Below are 14,393 nucleotides of genomic sequence, written 5' to 3' on the forward strand. Positions count from 1 at the left end.
AGCTACAGTACAGTAAGATTTCAATCACTTAAAAAATTTGTTGATTCTTTTACAAGCTGGTGGATTCAACAAATTTCATTTTAAAGTAAACAGCTGTAAAGAGTTGGTGGTATTTTGCACAGTGTTCGCTAGGAGAACAGAGAAGGAGAAAAAAGCACTTGGGTGGGCATAGATCCAAGAGGTATGTGTTACATGGAGTTTCCATAGCATTCTGTACTTTAACTCTAGATAGTGAAAATTAATGTGTTTATCTTAAATCTATTTATCCCCTCTCCAAGTTTTTATTTGCATATCAGTATGTAGAAAACATCACTTTTAGAAGTACAGTTTGGTTTTATGTCTTGAATATAGGGACTGCAGCCAGGAACTCCTGAGTTCTAATTCCATCTCTACTGTTGACTTGCTATGTGGCCCTGGGAGAATCACAAGCACTGTCTACTTTCCCCATCTGTAAAATGGGGATAATACTTATCAATTTACTTCCTGTGAGTGGCTTGAGGATTAATTAGTTAGAGATGCTTTCAACTTGACTAATTTGAAAAAAATCTAGTTTCTAATAGACAGCCCTTTAAATAGCAGTTTAGAATTCAGAAAAAAAAAAATAGAAGGTTTTTCTGCCCCCTGCTGATTTTATAAGGCTCTTTTGTGAAAGCCTGAGATCAGCATCATCAAAGATGCCTTGTTTGGAAGAAAACTTGGGATTGAAAAGCTTTGGCTGATAGGTGCTTGGTTGGAGCAAAAAATACTTCCTGCCTCTATTTTAATAGCATCTCTCATGGATTAACACTGAGAACAATTGTATAGGTAATAAGAAGCTGAAGGTGGAAACCATCCTTAAACAAGGATGGGGGACCGAAAGTCCCATGAAACCATTAGAAAGTTTAAATTCAATAATTCAGGACCCTGCAAGGGGGAAGGGTCCCAAAGCCTGAGCCTGAACGTCTACACTTCAGTTAAACAGCCCCTTAGCCTGAGTCCCACAGGCCCTAGTCAGCTGGCATGGGCCAGCCTGGGTTTTTAATTGCAGTGTAGACATACCTTGAAAGGTGGTGTATCTCCCAAGAGTTCCTTGAATAAGCACATTGATGGGGCTCCATAAAATTAAAAAAAAAAAAATCCAAACGTTATTTATCTCCAGTTTCATATATGGCACAGGATTCCTCTCTGGCCTCACTAAATGTTATGTCTTGTGTGTGTATTTATAGAATAGTTTATCCAAGGTCTCACAGAAAAATATAAAATTCATGGCTCTGTTATTTAAAGGTAACTTCTGTCTCTCCAGATACCAAGAAAAGAGGGCTAGAATCCAAGCTCCTATATCCCCTTCCCCCAAAGTGCATGAGCAACATTTGCAATGTCAGAACCTAAGAGATGCTGAGGAGTTGTACCCATTTTATTGTTCAGAATAAATTGAGGATTGACTGAATGTTAAATAAACCAGTTTGCAAACAAGACAATTAATAAATTAGTATTCAAAATCCATTGTTCTGTCCATAAATCCATCTGGTTATTAGCATCAGTGAATCTCCAAGATGTTCACTTACATTATATCTCCAGTGTGCTCAGCAATATTCATTCTTACTTTTTTCAGAGTAACAGCCGTGTTAGTCTGTATTCGCAAAAAGAAAAGGAGTACTTGTGGCACCTTAGAGACTAACCAATTTATTTGAGCATGAGCTTTCGTGAGCTACAGCTCACTTCATCGGATGCATACTGTGGAAATTGCAGAATATCATTATTATATACACAGACACCATGAAACAATACCTCCTCCCACCCCACTCTCCTGCTGGTAATAGCTTATCTAAAGTGATCATCGAGATGGGCCATTTCCAGCACAAATCCAGGTTTTCTCACCCTCCGCCCCCCCACAGACAAACTCACTCTCTTGCATGTCCTCTATTATGCTCTGCTCTTTGTTCTGGCTAAATATTCAAAGATCTTAACCAAAACTATGGGTGAAAGCAGTAGCCCTAAAGAAAGAAAGGGATTGCATTAGTGTCCTGTCTGTGTAATTGACTAATTCAACCTTCATCATGTCCAGCAGCACTAGCAGTAATCTGAACTGTCTAGAATTTATCCACAGCCTAGTTCTGGTGCACAAAGGCTCTTTAACCCCACGACAGAAGATGAACCTCTTGGGGTCACTTGAGTATAACTGTAGAAATGATCTGTCTACAGAATGAGCAAAATTAAAAAGAGAAAAAAGAAAAAAAATTGTTTCATCTTAGAGGGAAGCTAGTGATCTTTGAAATATTAGTGTCCTGGGCCAGGTTACATTTTAGGGCTCTCTTGCTGTTCCTTTTAAGAGAGGGATCTCAGTTTCCACAGAACTAGGATAAGATCATCCTTTCCAGGAGGATCTCCAGCTCTCATCAGCAATTGTTATGGCATGTCACCATGTTCAGCTGAGAGGCATTTAGAATGGGAGATATTCATCATGGAGGCCAGTATCTCAGGCATCACCAGCTCATCCACAGCATCTGCCAGGAGCTTTCAGGTACTCAACATGAGTTGCAGGAAAGTTTGTGTGTTCAATACCGCAAGTCCTGGCTGATTTTCTTTAGGGTCAGTGAGATCACTGTTATCAATTTTCTTTGCAAATATAGCTTCCTATATTGTAGTTGAGGATTTGCTAATCAGATCCATTAATTGTAAGTTGACACATGAAGAGCTGAAAAATAGATGCCTTACCTGCTAATTGTCTTACTGTAGCAGTAATAGCCAAGTACAGAACAACCCATCATGGAAAGAATTGCAATTTGGGTACTTTATAAGTTTTGATATAGGCTCTTAAACTGCTTACATTTTGTTTGTTAGATGTTTGTGGTTTGCAGCTCACATACCTGTAGAGTATTGAAAACAGTTTGATGCATTTATTTTCCAAAGAACAAGTGTTTGGAAGGCTCAGCTGAAGAAAATTAATTCTAGAAATTGTTCACCGCTAGAGGGCCTCAGAAAAGTTATGCCTATAGACGGTTGCTGCTGCTTGTTCAAATGAACTAGCAAGTCATCAGTTTAGAAATGAGACATGCTCAGTGTAGGAAAAACAATTACCATGAAGATTTTTGTCTAGTAACTGTTGTGGTTTAAATATTTCAGCTGTATTTTTTCATCAACTAACACTAGTTTCTGTTGGTGAGTTGAACATTCTCTTAACCTCTGAGTAGATTTCAGTGCTTTGAAAGTGGAGTATGTTGCTTCCTGTCCAGTCACATTTCAGTGTTTTCTAGCTGTTCTAATGTATTATTTGGATTACGGTAGTGCCTAGAGGCTACAGTTAGAATCTAGAGCTCCGTTGTGCTAGGTGCTATACACACAGTAAAAAGCTGTTTCCACCCCAAAGATCTTACTGTCTTAAAGCAAGTTGCAAGATTAGGGGTACAAACACTTTTCACATAAAGTATCTTTTGTCTTGGCAGAATTGGATTTTTTTTTTATAATTTTGACTGATATAGATGTGTTTAAGCATTTTTTTCTGTTTTGATTTAAAAATTTTGCAGTTACACAAAATTATGGGTTTTGAGCATTTTTTTTTTATTTTGATCTATTTAAATTTTCGGTGTTGTGGGAAGTTATGGAATGGTCCTACAATAATTATTTAATGACAGTAGACGTTGAGATTCAAAAAACTTTATAGCCATTAAAACACGAATTGTCAATATCACATGTCAAAATACAGAAAGTAGATATCCTTAACTCAAACTCTAAGAAATTCTCAAACAGTGCTTTTCTTACTTTACCTATCTGTAAATTTTGATGATTACCTATGAAAATACTTTTTAATTGGTTTGTGTGTACGGTGAAATTGACCTAGAAAAATCTAATCCTTCCAAGCCTAAGTATCTTCCACATGAGCATCTGAGTATCTTTCACATAACATCAGTAGGAATGGTCAGGTCTTTAGTAGACTTATTCATAGATTCCAAGGCCAGAAGGGGCCATTGTGATCATCAGTCTGACTTCCTGTATAACACAAGCCATGCAACTTCCCCAAAATAATTTCTAGAGCATATCTTTTAGAAAAATATCCCTTCTTGATTTTAAAATTGCCAGTGATGGGGAGACTACCACAACAGTTGGTAAATTGTTCCAGTGGTTAATTATCCTCACTATTAAAAGTGTATGTCCTATTTCCAGTTTGAATTGTGTAGCTTCAGCTTCCGCCCATTGAAGTGTTTTATTCCTTTCTCTGCTAGATTGAAGAGCCTATTACCAAATATTTGTTTCCTGCGTAGATAATTACAGACGGTAATTAAGTCCACATTAACCTTCTCTTTCTTAAGCTAAATACATTGAGCTCCTTGAGTCTGTCACTGTAAGGCATGTTTTCTAATCCTTTAATCGTTCTCTTGGCTTTTCCCTGAACCCTCTCCAATTTATCAACATCTTTCCTAAATTGTGGACACCCGGATAGGACACAATATTAAAACAGTGGTTGTACCAGTGCCAAATACAGAGGTAAAATAACCTTTCTACTCCTACTTGAGATTCTTCCGTTTATGTATCCAAGGATCACATTAGCCCTTTTGGCCACAGTGTTGTGCTGGAAGCTCATGTTCAGCTGATTATCCACCATGATCCCCAAATCTTTTCCAGAGTCACTGCTTCCCAGGATAGAGTACCCTGTTGTGTAAATATGGCCTACATTTTTTATCCTAGTTTGTGCATTTGTATTTAGCCATATTAAAACATGTATTATTTGCTTGTGCCTAGTTTACTAAGCAATCCAGATGGCTCTTTTTTAGTGATGTGTCCTCTTCATTATTTTCCACTCCCCCAATTTTTGTCATCTGTCGTCTTTATCAGTGACAATTGTATGTTTTCTTCACTGATAAGTGTTAAATAGTGTAGGGCCAAGAATCAATCTCCACAGGACCGCACTAAAATTACACCCACTCGATTTCCCATTTACAGTTGCATGTTGAGACCTATCCGTTAGCCAGATCTTAATCCATTTAATATGTGACATGTTGATTTTGTATCACTCTGGTTTCTTTATCCTTGTCCTTGACTCTGCTAGCCATAGATTTCTCCTTGTGTCCTTTTGCTTTCCCTCCAAATTTACTATAATTCCTTGTTTCCAGTTTATATTAATTGCTATCAAATTCCCCTGTTTTCCATTTGTTATATATATTTTTTTTAATTTTATGGATGCTTTCACTTACACTCTAAGCCCAATTATTTTGGGGTTTTTTTTTAACCCATGAGGTCTTGTTGCTTGATCCTGGCTTTTGGAGCATGTAGTAAGATGTTCTTAAACAGTTCCCAATTATCATTCACAGTTTTCTCTTTAAATTCTTTCTCCCAGCTGATTTGGCTTATAATTGTTTTCAGCTTTGTGAAATTTGGATATTTTAAAGCACCAAGTATACATATTACTGGTTTGCACTTTATTCTGTTTACGTGTGATAAAGTCATGATTACTTGCTCCTAAGCAACCACTAATTTTCAGTTCTGTGATCAGTTCCTCTTTATTTGTCAAGATGAGGTCTAATACTGGGTTCCCTTATGTTGGGTGCAGCACTTTTTGAATTGGGAAATCTACAACTTTTAGATATTCCAAGGACATTTTAGTGCAGGCAGAATGTGACCTTCAGCATATGTCACTCAGATCAGATTCCCTCATAATGAATCGTTTATTCCTACACATTACAGATAGGTGATTCAGTCATCATGTTCTCTAGTATGATTTTTGGTGGTCCCTAGCAGACACCAGCTAGTATCCCATTTTGGTCTTTATCTGTTAGAACATTGATCTATAGGCATTCAGGATTATTTGTTTCTGAGTCATCTGGTGACTTGGAAACAGGCAGTGACATTTTTGACAGAGTGCCAGTTCACCTTGCCTTTTGCCCACTCGATCCTTCCTAAACAGGTTATATCTGGTGATTTTAACATTCCAGTCGTGTAGATCTCCTTATCTGTCAATGATACTAACTAGGTAAAATTTGGTCTGGTAAAACTAGAAAAACTTCAGAGATCACTACAGATGTTTTCTGTCTTAAGCTTTTCTGTAGAGGCCACCTGCATAATATCTTACCATTGAGCAGGTAAGTTAGATATACATTGTTGTCCATTTTGAACAGTAACTAAGAGTGTATGCTCCAGAGAACCTTTTCTGGCTCTGCAAAGCACTGCTTGGTGTGGTTCTCTCCCTGCTCCCAGGCCCACTTTCTTTCTTGATTTTGATTATGGTGGGAAAAACTTTAGGGAGTAGGCAGGTCTTCCAGTATGTTTGAAAAGCAGTCAGACTTTGGCTTCTTTTCTGGTACCTCATCCCACTTGATCAAAAACATGCTACCTCTGATTATCACACGTTTTGAACTAGATATTGTTAGCTGTGTAGTTCTCAGAGTGCAGCTGTCTCGCTGAGTCATGGGTGAAAGTGTCAATTTCAGAGGTAACGTAGTCCTGATTCAAAAATATTTTGAGTATTAGCGCTAGGGTTTGAATTATCATTGGAAGTGCAGTGGGAACCAATGAAAGAATACAGAGCAATGGAGTGATGTACTCTCAGCCCTGGTCTACACTAAGAGTTTAGGTCGGATTTAGCAGTGTTAGATCAGTTTATCCCTGCACCCGTCCACGCTACGAAGCCATTTTTTCCGACTTTAAGGGCTCTTAAAACTCGGTTCTCTACTCCTCCCCAATGAGTGGATTAGTGCTGAAATCGACCTCGCTGGGTCGAATTTGAGGTAGTGTGGATGCAATTTGACGGTATTGGCCTCTGGGAGCTATCCCAGAGTGCTCCATTGTGACCGCTGGACAGCACTCTCAACTCAGATGCACTGGCCAGGTAGACAGGAAAGGTCCCGCGAACTTTTGAATTTCATTTCCTGTTTGGCCAGTGTGGTGAGCTGTTCAGCACAGGTGACCATGGAGTCCCAGAATTGCAAAAGAGCTCCAGCATGGATCTGATCGCTGTATGGGGAGATGAATCTGTGCTATCAGAACTCCGTTCCAAAAGACGAAATGCCAAAATATTTGAAAAAATCTCCAAGGGCATGAAGGACAGAGGAGATCACAGGGACCTGCAGCAGTGCCGAGTGAAACTTAAGGAGCTTAGGCAAGCCTACCAAAAAATCCAAGAGGCAAATGCCCGCTCGGGGTCAGAGCCCCAGACATGCCGCTTCTGTGATGAGCTGCGTGGAATTCAAGGGGGTGCCCCACCACTGTCCCTCCCCTGTACGTGGACTCCTGCAAGGGAGGAGTCTCATGCAACAGGGATGAGGATTTGGGGGATGAGGAAGATAACGCACACCAGGCAGGCGGAGAAACCGTTCTCCCCGTCAGCCAGGAACTGTTTCACCTTGGATCCAATATCTTCCCAACCTGGGCTCCCGGACCTTAAAGACGGAGAAGGCAGCTCTGGTGAGTGCACCTTTGTGAATATAATACACGGTTTAAAATCAAGCGTGTTTAATGATTCATTTGCCCTGAAGACTTGGGATGCATTCGCGGCCAGTACAGCTACTGGAAAAGTCTGTTAACATGTATGGGGATGGAGCGGAAATCCTCAAGGGACATCTCAGTGAAGCTCTCCTGGATGTACTCCCAAAGCCTTTGCAAAAGGTTTCTGGGAAGGGCAGCCTTATTCAGTCCTCCATGATAGGACACTTTACCACCCAGCAGCATGTAGTCTAAAATCATTGTATAACAAAGCATGGCAGCGTATGGTCCCGGTGTTTGCTGGCATTCAAGCAACATCCGTTCTTTATCTCTCTGTGCTATCCTCAGGAGAGTGATATTGTTCATGGTCACCTGGTTGAAATAGGGGAATTTTATTAAGGGGACATTCAGAGGTGGCGATTTCTGCTGGGCTGTTTGCCTGTAGCTGAGCAGAAATCATCCCAGCTGTTAGACATGCGGTGGGGGGAGGGGTGAAGCGATCATCCCAGAGAATTGGGGGGGTGGGGGGGGTTGGGTTTGTGCTGCACATTAACCCCGAAAACCGCAGCCCCTCCTTTTAAATGGCCGACCCATTTTAAAGAGCCAACCCAACGGGTGTTTGGTATGTGAAGTGAGGGGGGTGCTGTTTGAAACCATTCCCACATGTTAGGAAGGTTAAAGAAGCCAAAAGACTGTGGCTTACTATGTCTGCCTGCAAGCTGAATTCTGTTGCCCACCGGCCCTGCATGTGTGATCTTTCACACCATACTGGCAGGCCCTCGATATAAGAGGCAAAATGCGACCTTGTAAAGAAAGCACACGTGCTATGTAATGTTAACAGCTTGGTTCACCATGAAAGAGTGTTCTCTAAAATGTCTTTTTTAAAAACTAATCTCCCTTTTTTCCCTCCCGCAGCTGCAAATGTTTCAACGCTCCCCCTATCATCTCCATCCCAGAGGCTATCAAAGATTAGAAGCCAAAAAAAAGCACACTCGCACTGAAATGTTCTCTGAGCTCATGCAGGCCTCCCACGCTGAAAGAGCCCAGCACGATGCATTGAGGGAGACAATATCAGAGTCCAGGAAAGCACAAAAGGAACATGAGGAGAGGAGGGGTGAGCGAGAGGAGAGGTGGTGTCAGCGTGATAAGAGGAGGCAGGATGCAATGCGGAGGCTACTGGAGGATCAAACTGATATGCTCCGGCGTATGGTTGAGGTGCAGGAAAGGCAGCAGGAGCACAGACCGCCGCTGCAGCCCCTGTGTAACCAGCCGCCCTTCTCCCGAAGTTCCATAGCCTCCTCACCCAGACGCCCAAGAATGCGGTGGGGGGCCTCCGGGCACCCAACCACTCCACCCCAGAGGACTGCCCAAGCAACAGAAAGCTGTCATTCAATAAGCTTTGAAGTGCAGTGTGGCCTTGTCCTTCCATCCTCCCCTCCTCCTCCACCCGGTGCTTCCCTCCTCCCCCACCCCTCCCGGGCTACCTTGGCAGTTATCCCCCCATTTGTGTGACGAATTAATAAAGAATGCATACATTTGAAACGACAATGACTTTATTGCCTCTACAAGCGGTGATCAAAGGGGGGAGGGGAGGGCGATTGGCTTACAGGGAAGCAGAGTGAACCAAGGGGGTGGGTTTTCATCAAGAAACAAACAGAACTTTCACACGGTAGCCTGGCCAGTCATGAAACTGATTTTCAAAGCTTCTCTAATGCGCAGCGCGCCCTGCAGTGCTCTTCTAACTACCCTGGCGTCTGGCTGCGCGTAATCAGTGGCCAGGCGATTTGCCTCAACTTCCCACCCCGCCATACATGTCTCCCCCTTACTCTCACAGATATTGTGGAGCACCCAGCAAGCAGTTATAACGATGGGAATGTTTGTTTCGCTGAGGTCTAACCGAGTCAGTAAACTGCACCAGCGCGCTTTTAAACGTCCAGATGCACATTCTACCAACATTCTGCACTTGCTCAGCCTATAGTTGAACAGCTCCTGACTACTCTTGGTGCCTGTGTATGGCTTCATGAGCCATGGCATTAAGAGGTAGGCTGGGTCCCCAAGGATAACTATAGGCATTTTAACATCCCCAATGGTTATTTTTCTGTCTGGAAAGTAAGTCCCTTGCTGCAGCCATTCCCACAGACCAGAGTTCCTAAAGATGCGAGCGTCATGTACCTTTCCCGGCCATTCCACGTTGATGTTGGTGAAACGTCCCTTGTGATCCACCAGTGCTTGCAGCACCATTGAAAAGTACCCCTTTCGGTTTATGTACTGGTTGTCTTAATGGTCCGGTCCCAAGATAGGGATATGTGTTCCGTTTATCACCCAACCATAGTTAGGGAATCCCATTGCAGCAAAGCCATCCACTATGACCTGCACGTTTCCCAGAGTCACTACCCTTGGTAGAAGCAGCTCAGTGATTGTGTTGGCTACTTGGATCACAGCAGCCCGCACAGTAGATTTGCCCACTCCAAACATCTGTAGCTGTCTGGCGTTGCAAGCTTCCAGAGAGCTATCGCCACTCGCTTGTGAACTCTGAGGGCTGCTCTCACCTTGGTATTCTGGTGCTTCAGGGCAGGGGAAAGCAAGTCACAAAGTTCCGTGAAAGTGCCCTTATGCATACGAAAGTTTCGCAGCAACACTATATAGTCCCACCAGTCTGTACTTGTTTCCCAGGCCCAGAATCAGCATTCCACAGCATGAGCCTGCCCCATTGCCACCAGGATGGCCAAATTGCTGGGGCCCATACTTTGAGAGAAGTCTGTGTCCATGTCTTCATCACTCTCCTCACCTCGCTGCCGTCGCCTGCTCGCCTGCTTTTGCAGGTTCTGGTTCTGCATATACCGCATGATGATGCGCGTGGTGTTTAGAGCAGTCACAACTACCGTAGTGATCTGAGCAGGCTCCATGCTTGCCACGGTATGGCGTGAGCAGGAGAGCAGAGTGGCAGCGGAAGCAGCGGGTGGATGACTATGCTGACAGCAATATGGCGCCCGCACAGAAAAAGGCGCAAAACGATTGTCGGCCGTTGCTTTCACGGAGGGAGGGGTAGGCTGGCAGCAGACGGTGCTGCTGGCTGGGAGAGCAGCCTGAGGCAGAATGGCCCCCTCAAGTATTGAACTCACAACCCTGGGTTTAACAGGCCAATGCTCAAACCACTGAACTATCCCTCTGCCAATATTCCAGGCAGGACTGAATCTCCATTAGACAAAACTTAAAGAAGAGAATGGCCTGAGTCACTCCCATTTGTGTGCAGGCGCCCCTGACAGACCTCACTGAGGTCTGCCAGGAGCACCCATGTCTGCCCAGGCGCCCTGACCGACCTGACCAAGGCCGGCCAAGAGCACCCAGGAGACGACGAGGATGGCTACTAGTCATACTGCACTATCTGCTGCCACAAGGCAATGAGCTGCTGCCGTGTAGCAATGCAGTCCCATGTCTGCCAGCACCCAGGAGACGTATGGTGACGGTGAGCTGAGCGGGCTCCAGGCTTGCCGTGGTATGGCGTCTGCACGGGTAACCCATGAAAAAAGGTGTGAAACGATTGTCTGCCGTTGCTTTCATGGAGGGAGGGAGGGAATGGGGGCCTGACGACGTACTCAGTACCACCCACAACAGTGTTTTTTGCCCCACCTTTGGGCTCTCAACCCAGAATTCCAATGGGCGGCAGAGACTGCGGGAACTGTGGGATAGCTACCCACAGTGCAACGCTCTGGAAATTGACGCTAGCCTTGGTACTGTGGACACACTTCGCCAACTTAATGGTCTTAAGTGGGGACCCACACAATCGACTGTATAAAATCGCTTTCTAAAAATTCGACTTCTATAAATTTGACCTAATTTCGTAGTGTAGACATACCCTTAGTGGATTATCTCAGTAAGAAGGTGGGGTGCTATGTTCTGCCATCTGGAATCTGCTAGAGCAAGTTGGATGGATTTTGCCTGTAGCACAGCCAATCATGGACAATTCAGTTCCCTTTGCTGCAGCTATTGTATCAAAGTATCTCTTTTTAAAGTAGTGGGAGTGTGGAGATGAAAGTATAGATGACTGTGGCTATATCCTTCTTTGAGAATAAATAACAGTTTTGTAGCAAGCTGAAGATGAAAGAAGGCCTTTCTTGCCACTGTCACTAATTGATCATCATTAAATCTGCAGAGCCCCAATATTTTATACTATTTTGAATGGAGGGCAGATGACAAAAGGGAGAGATCAGTGCTTGGCCAGTTCCTTGACACTTCCCTCTTCCCACCAACATCATTTTAGTCCTCTTTGTACAGCTACCAATCAGCCCGTTGAACATGTCCCACAGGCATTGGGATGTCTTTTAAGATGGAGTTGTTGCTTTTATTGTAAAGGATAGTTTAAAGGTGGGTGTCCTCAGCATATTGTTGGCAGTGTAGCTTGTGTATCTCACAACCTCTCCAACTGGTCTTATATAAATGTTGAGGGTGAGTAGACTCCTGCCAGACTCTGCAAGTGAGAAATCTTAGGGAAGGGGATCAGTTTCCCTTAATGCTATTTGGGTCATGTTCGAAACCATTGTAGTGTTGTGTTATCTATTGCATTTCTGTCATGTAAGAAGATCAGCAGCCCCTTGTGATCAACTACAAGAACACCCATTTTTTCATGGTTTGTATGTATAAAAAGATCTTCTGTACTTTCCACAGTATGCATCCGATGAAGTGAGCTGTAGCTCACGAAAGCTTATGCTCAAATAAATTGGTTAGTCTCTAAGGTGCCACAAGTACTCCTTTTCTTTTTGCGAATACAGACTAACACGGCTGTTACTCTGAAACCTGTGATCAACTGTTGAAACCTGCTCTGGTAGCTGTAGTTAGAAACAACCATTTTCTATCATTTTGTATTGCATAGTGGAATAGACCAACACAGAATATTTGAAAATGGGAGTGGTGTGTTCCATTTCCTTATATTGGTAAGGAGATGAGATGCCAAGTCTTGGAGAAATTGAAGCTTGTCAAGTTGTTTTTGCGTATGGAGTTAGAAGAGTCCAACGTGTGGTAACGAAAACTAGAACCAAAGAAAAAGAACAACATGATCAGAATGTATGTCTGAAAACCCTAATTCTTACATTAATGCATTTGTTGTTGCTCTTTATCTCGAGGAAATAAAATTATTGGATAAGTCAATATACAGTAAAGAAATTCAAATTTGGAGTTTTTAAACCAGGATCCTGCCATCCTTCAGATATTTCCTGGTTGTTAAGTTCTGCACATCCTTGAATAGTAACCAAAAGAAACACATGCAGTCTTCCTTATCCCTGTAAAAATGTGTTATCTTTCCATTTGCTTTTCATTGCTTCTCTTCTAGCATACTCTAAAATAAAATTTAAATATAACCTCTCTTACAATTCCCTGTACTATTCAAAAAGGATATGAAAGAGGAGCAAGAGATGTTTCATCCCTGGACAGACAAAATCAAATTAAACTTCTGAATATTAGTCCAAGCCTGTGATGGTTGATATTTGTATTGGCCTTAGAATCTTAATGGGCAAGCTGTACATATTGATTACTGTCAAACTTCAGTCATAATTTGTCAACAAACAGATATAATATTTTTGTAAGGTATTATGAGTGCAATTTAAATTCAAACCAAATATCCTATTTGATCTTGAGAAAGAAAGCACATATTGAGACATAAAATACTGGATTACCGTGAGTGCCCATAGCTCTTGCAGCAGTAGAAAGATGTGGATTTTGAACAGGATCTTTCAGTAAATATTCTACGTAAAGCTGTTAGCCACGTGACTCACCATCCACTTACCATCCAAGAATCTCCAGAGATTTAGAAGAATGCTTAATCTGAGTTTTCTTTGGGGAACTCTAAAACAGGGAGGATTTCTTACTGGCAATTTTGTGAGTTTTTTTTCCTTAAAGGAGGATTTTACTATTCACTATGGTTATTCTGTGTAAATGATAATAAGCAGTGTGCTCTAAGAAATATTTTTGAGTTGAGAATGACCTTTCATAACTTTTCAGTGATAGAGCACTTGTAGTGACCATTCCAACTACAGAAGAGAAACTTTCTAGAACCTTCCTCTTAATTGTAGTCTTATGAGAGAGAACGGAGTTAGATTGATATGTTGGAGATGGAATAGAGGGATAGGCTGAGGGAAAACAAAAACTAAAAACGTACTGACTGGGCAATAGGGCAACTAGTTTTTTGTTTTGTTTTGTTTTTTAGTGTGTGAAAATAATTCCCTGAGATCTAGCAGAAAGCACTATCTCAAGTACTATTTTAACCCCGGGGTCATTTCTGTTTGATATGCTTGGCCTTCAACTTAGTCAGTATGTGTAATTTATTAAATGCAAAGTTGCTAAGAAAAAAGATTGCTTGATTGTTTGGCGCAGTGAAAGTTGCAACTTGTAGAAACTTGAAAGAAAGCAAATCTGATCAAATTTCATGGTGGGAGAATGTTGCCATGACAACAGACTTTAAAAGTGTTCTGCCCTTTAAAGGTATGTATGTATAAATATGAAGAAGTACTAATGGGAAATAGTCCTTTCTAAAACAGAAAATATTTATCAGCTCTAAAAGAGAAATTATGTTTCTTGTGTTCATAGTGTGAAAGTGGAATCATAAAATGTTACCTAATTTCTTGCAGATGATTAAACAGTAAATAATGGTATTCTTCTACCATTTTACAGTGGGTGGTAGTTCTGAGCTGCCATTTAGCAGATTTTCTTTCTGTCATAATCGCCATTTCCTGTTCTCCAACACAATTAGGAGCTAGTGTCTACTTTAGAGTTTGTGTCTGAGCCTCTGGAGTGAGCAATGGCTACGTTGTCTTTTAATGAATCTGTGCTGAGTAGACACACCTCATTAGCAGTTGTATTAGAAGTGGAGTCGGCTAGAAGGCACAAAACAGTTTTGAATGGCAAATCTTACCATTAAGTGTTATAACTGTTTCCTGGTGTTTGTAGGAAATAAAAACAGACTATCCCATTATTTTCCCCAGTCTTGAGACTTGGATTTTTGAATAACA

General features: G+C 42.1%; 1 protein-coding gene across 4 annotated transcripts in view; it reads left to right on the forward strand.

Moving 5' to 3' along the window:
- ASH1L (ASH1 like histone lysine methyltransferase) overlaps window positions 1–14,393 on the forward strand; it is a 150,316-nt gene that overhangs the window by 12,063 nt on the left and 123,860 nt on the right. The gene's annotated exons all lie outside the window — the stretch shown is intronic.

The sequence above is a fragment of the Chelonia mydas genome, chromosome 24 (genome assembly GCF_015237465.2).
Source record: "Chelonia mydas isolate rCheMyd1 chromosome 24, rCheMyd1.pri.v2, whole genome shotgun sequence".
Classification (NCBI taxonomy): domain Eukaryota; kingdom Metazoa; phylum Chordata; order Testudines; family Cheloniidae; genus Chelonia; species Chelonia mydas.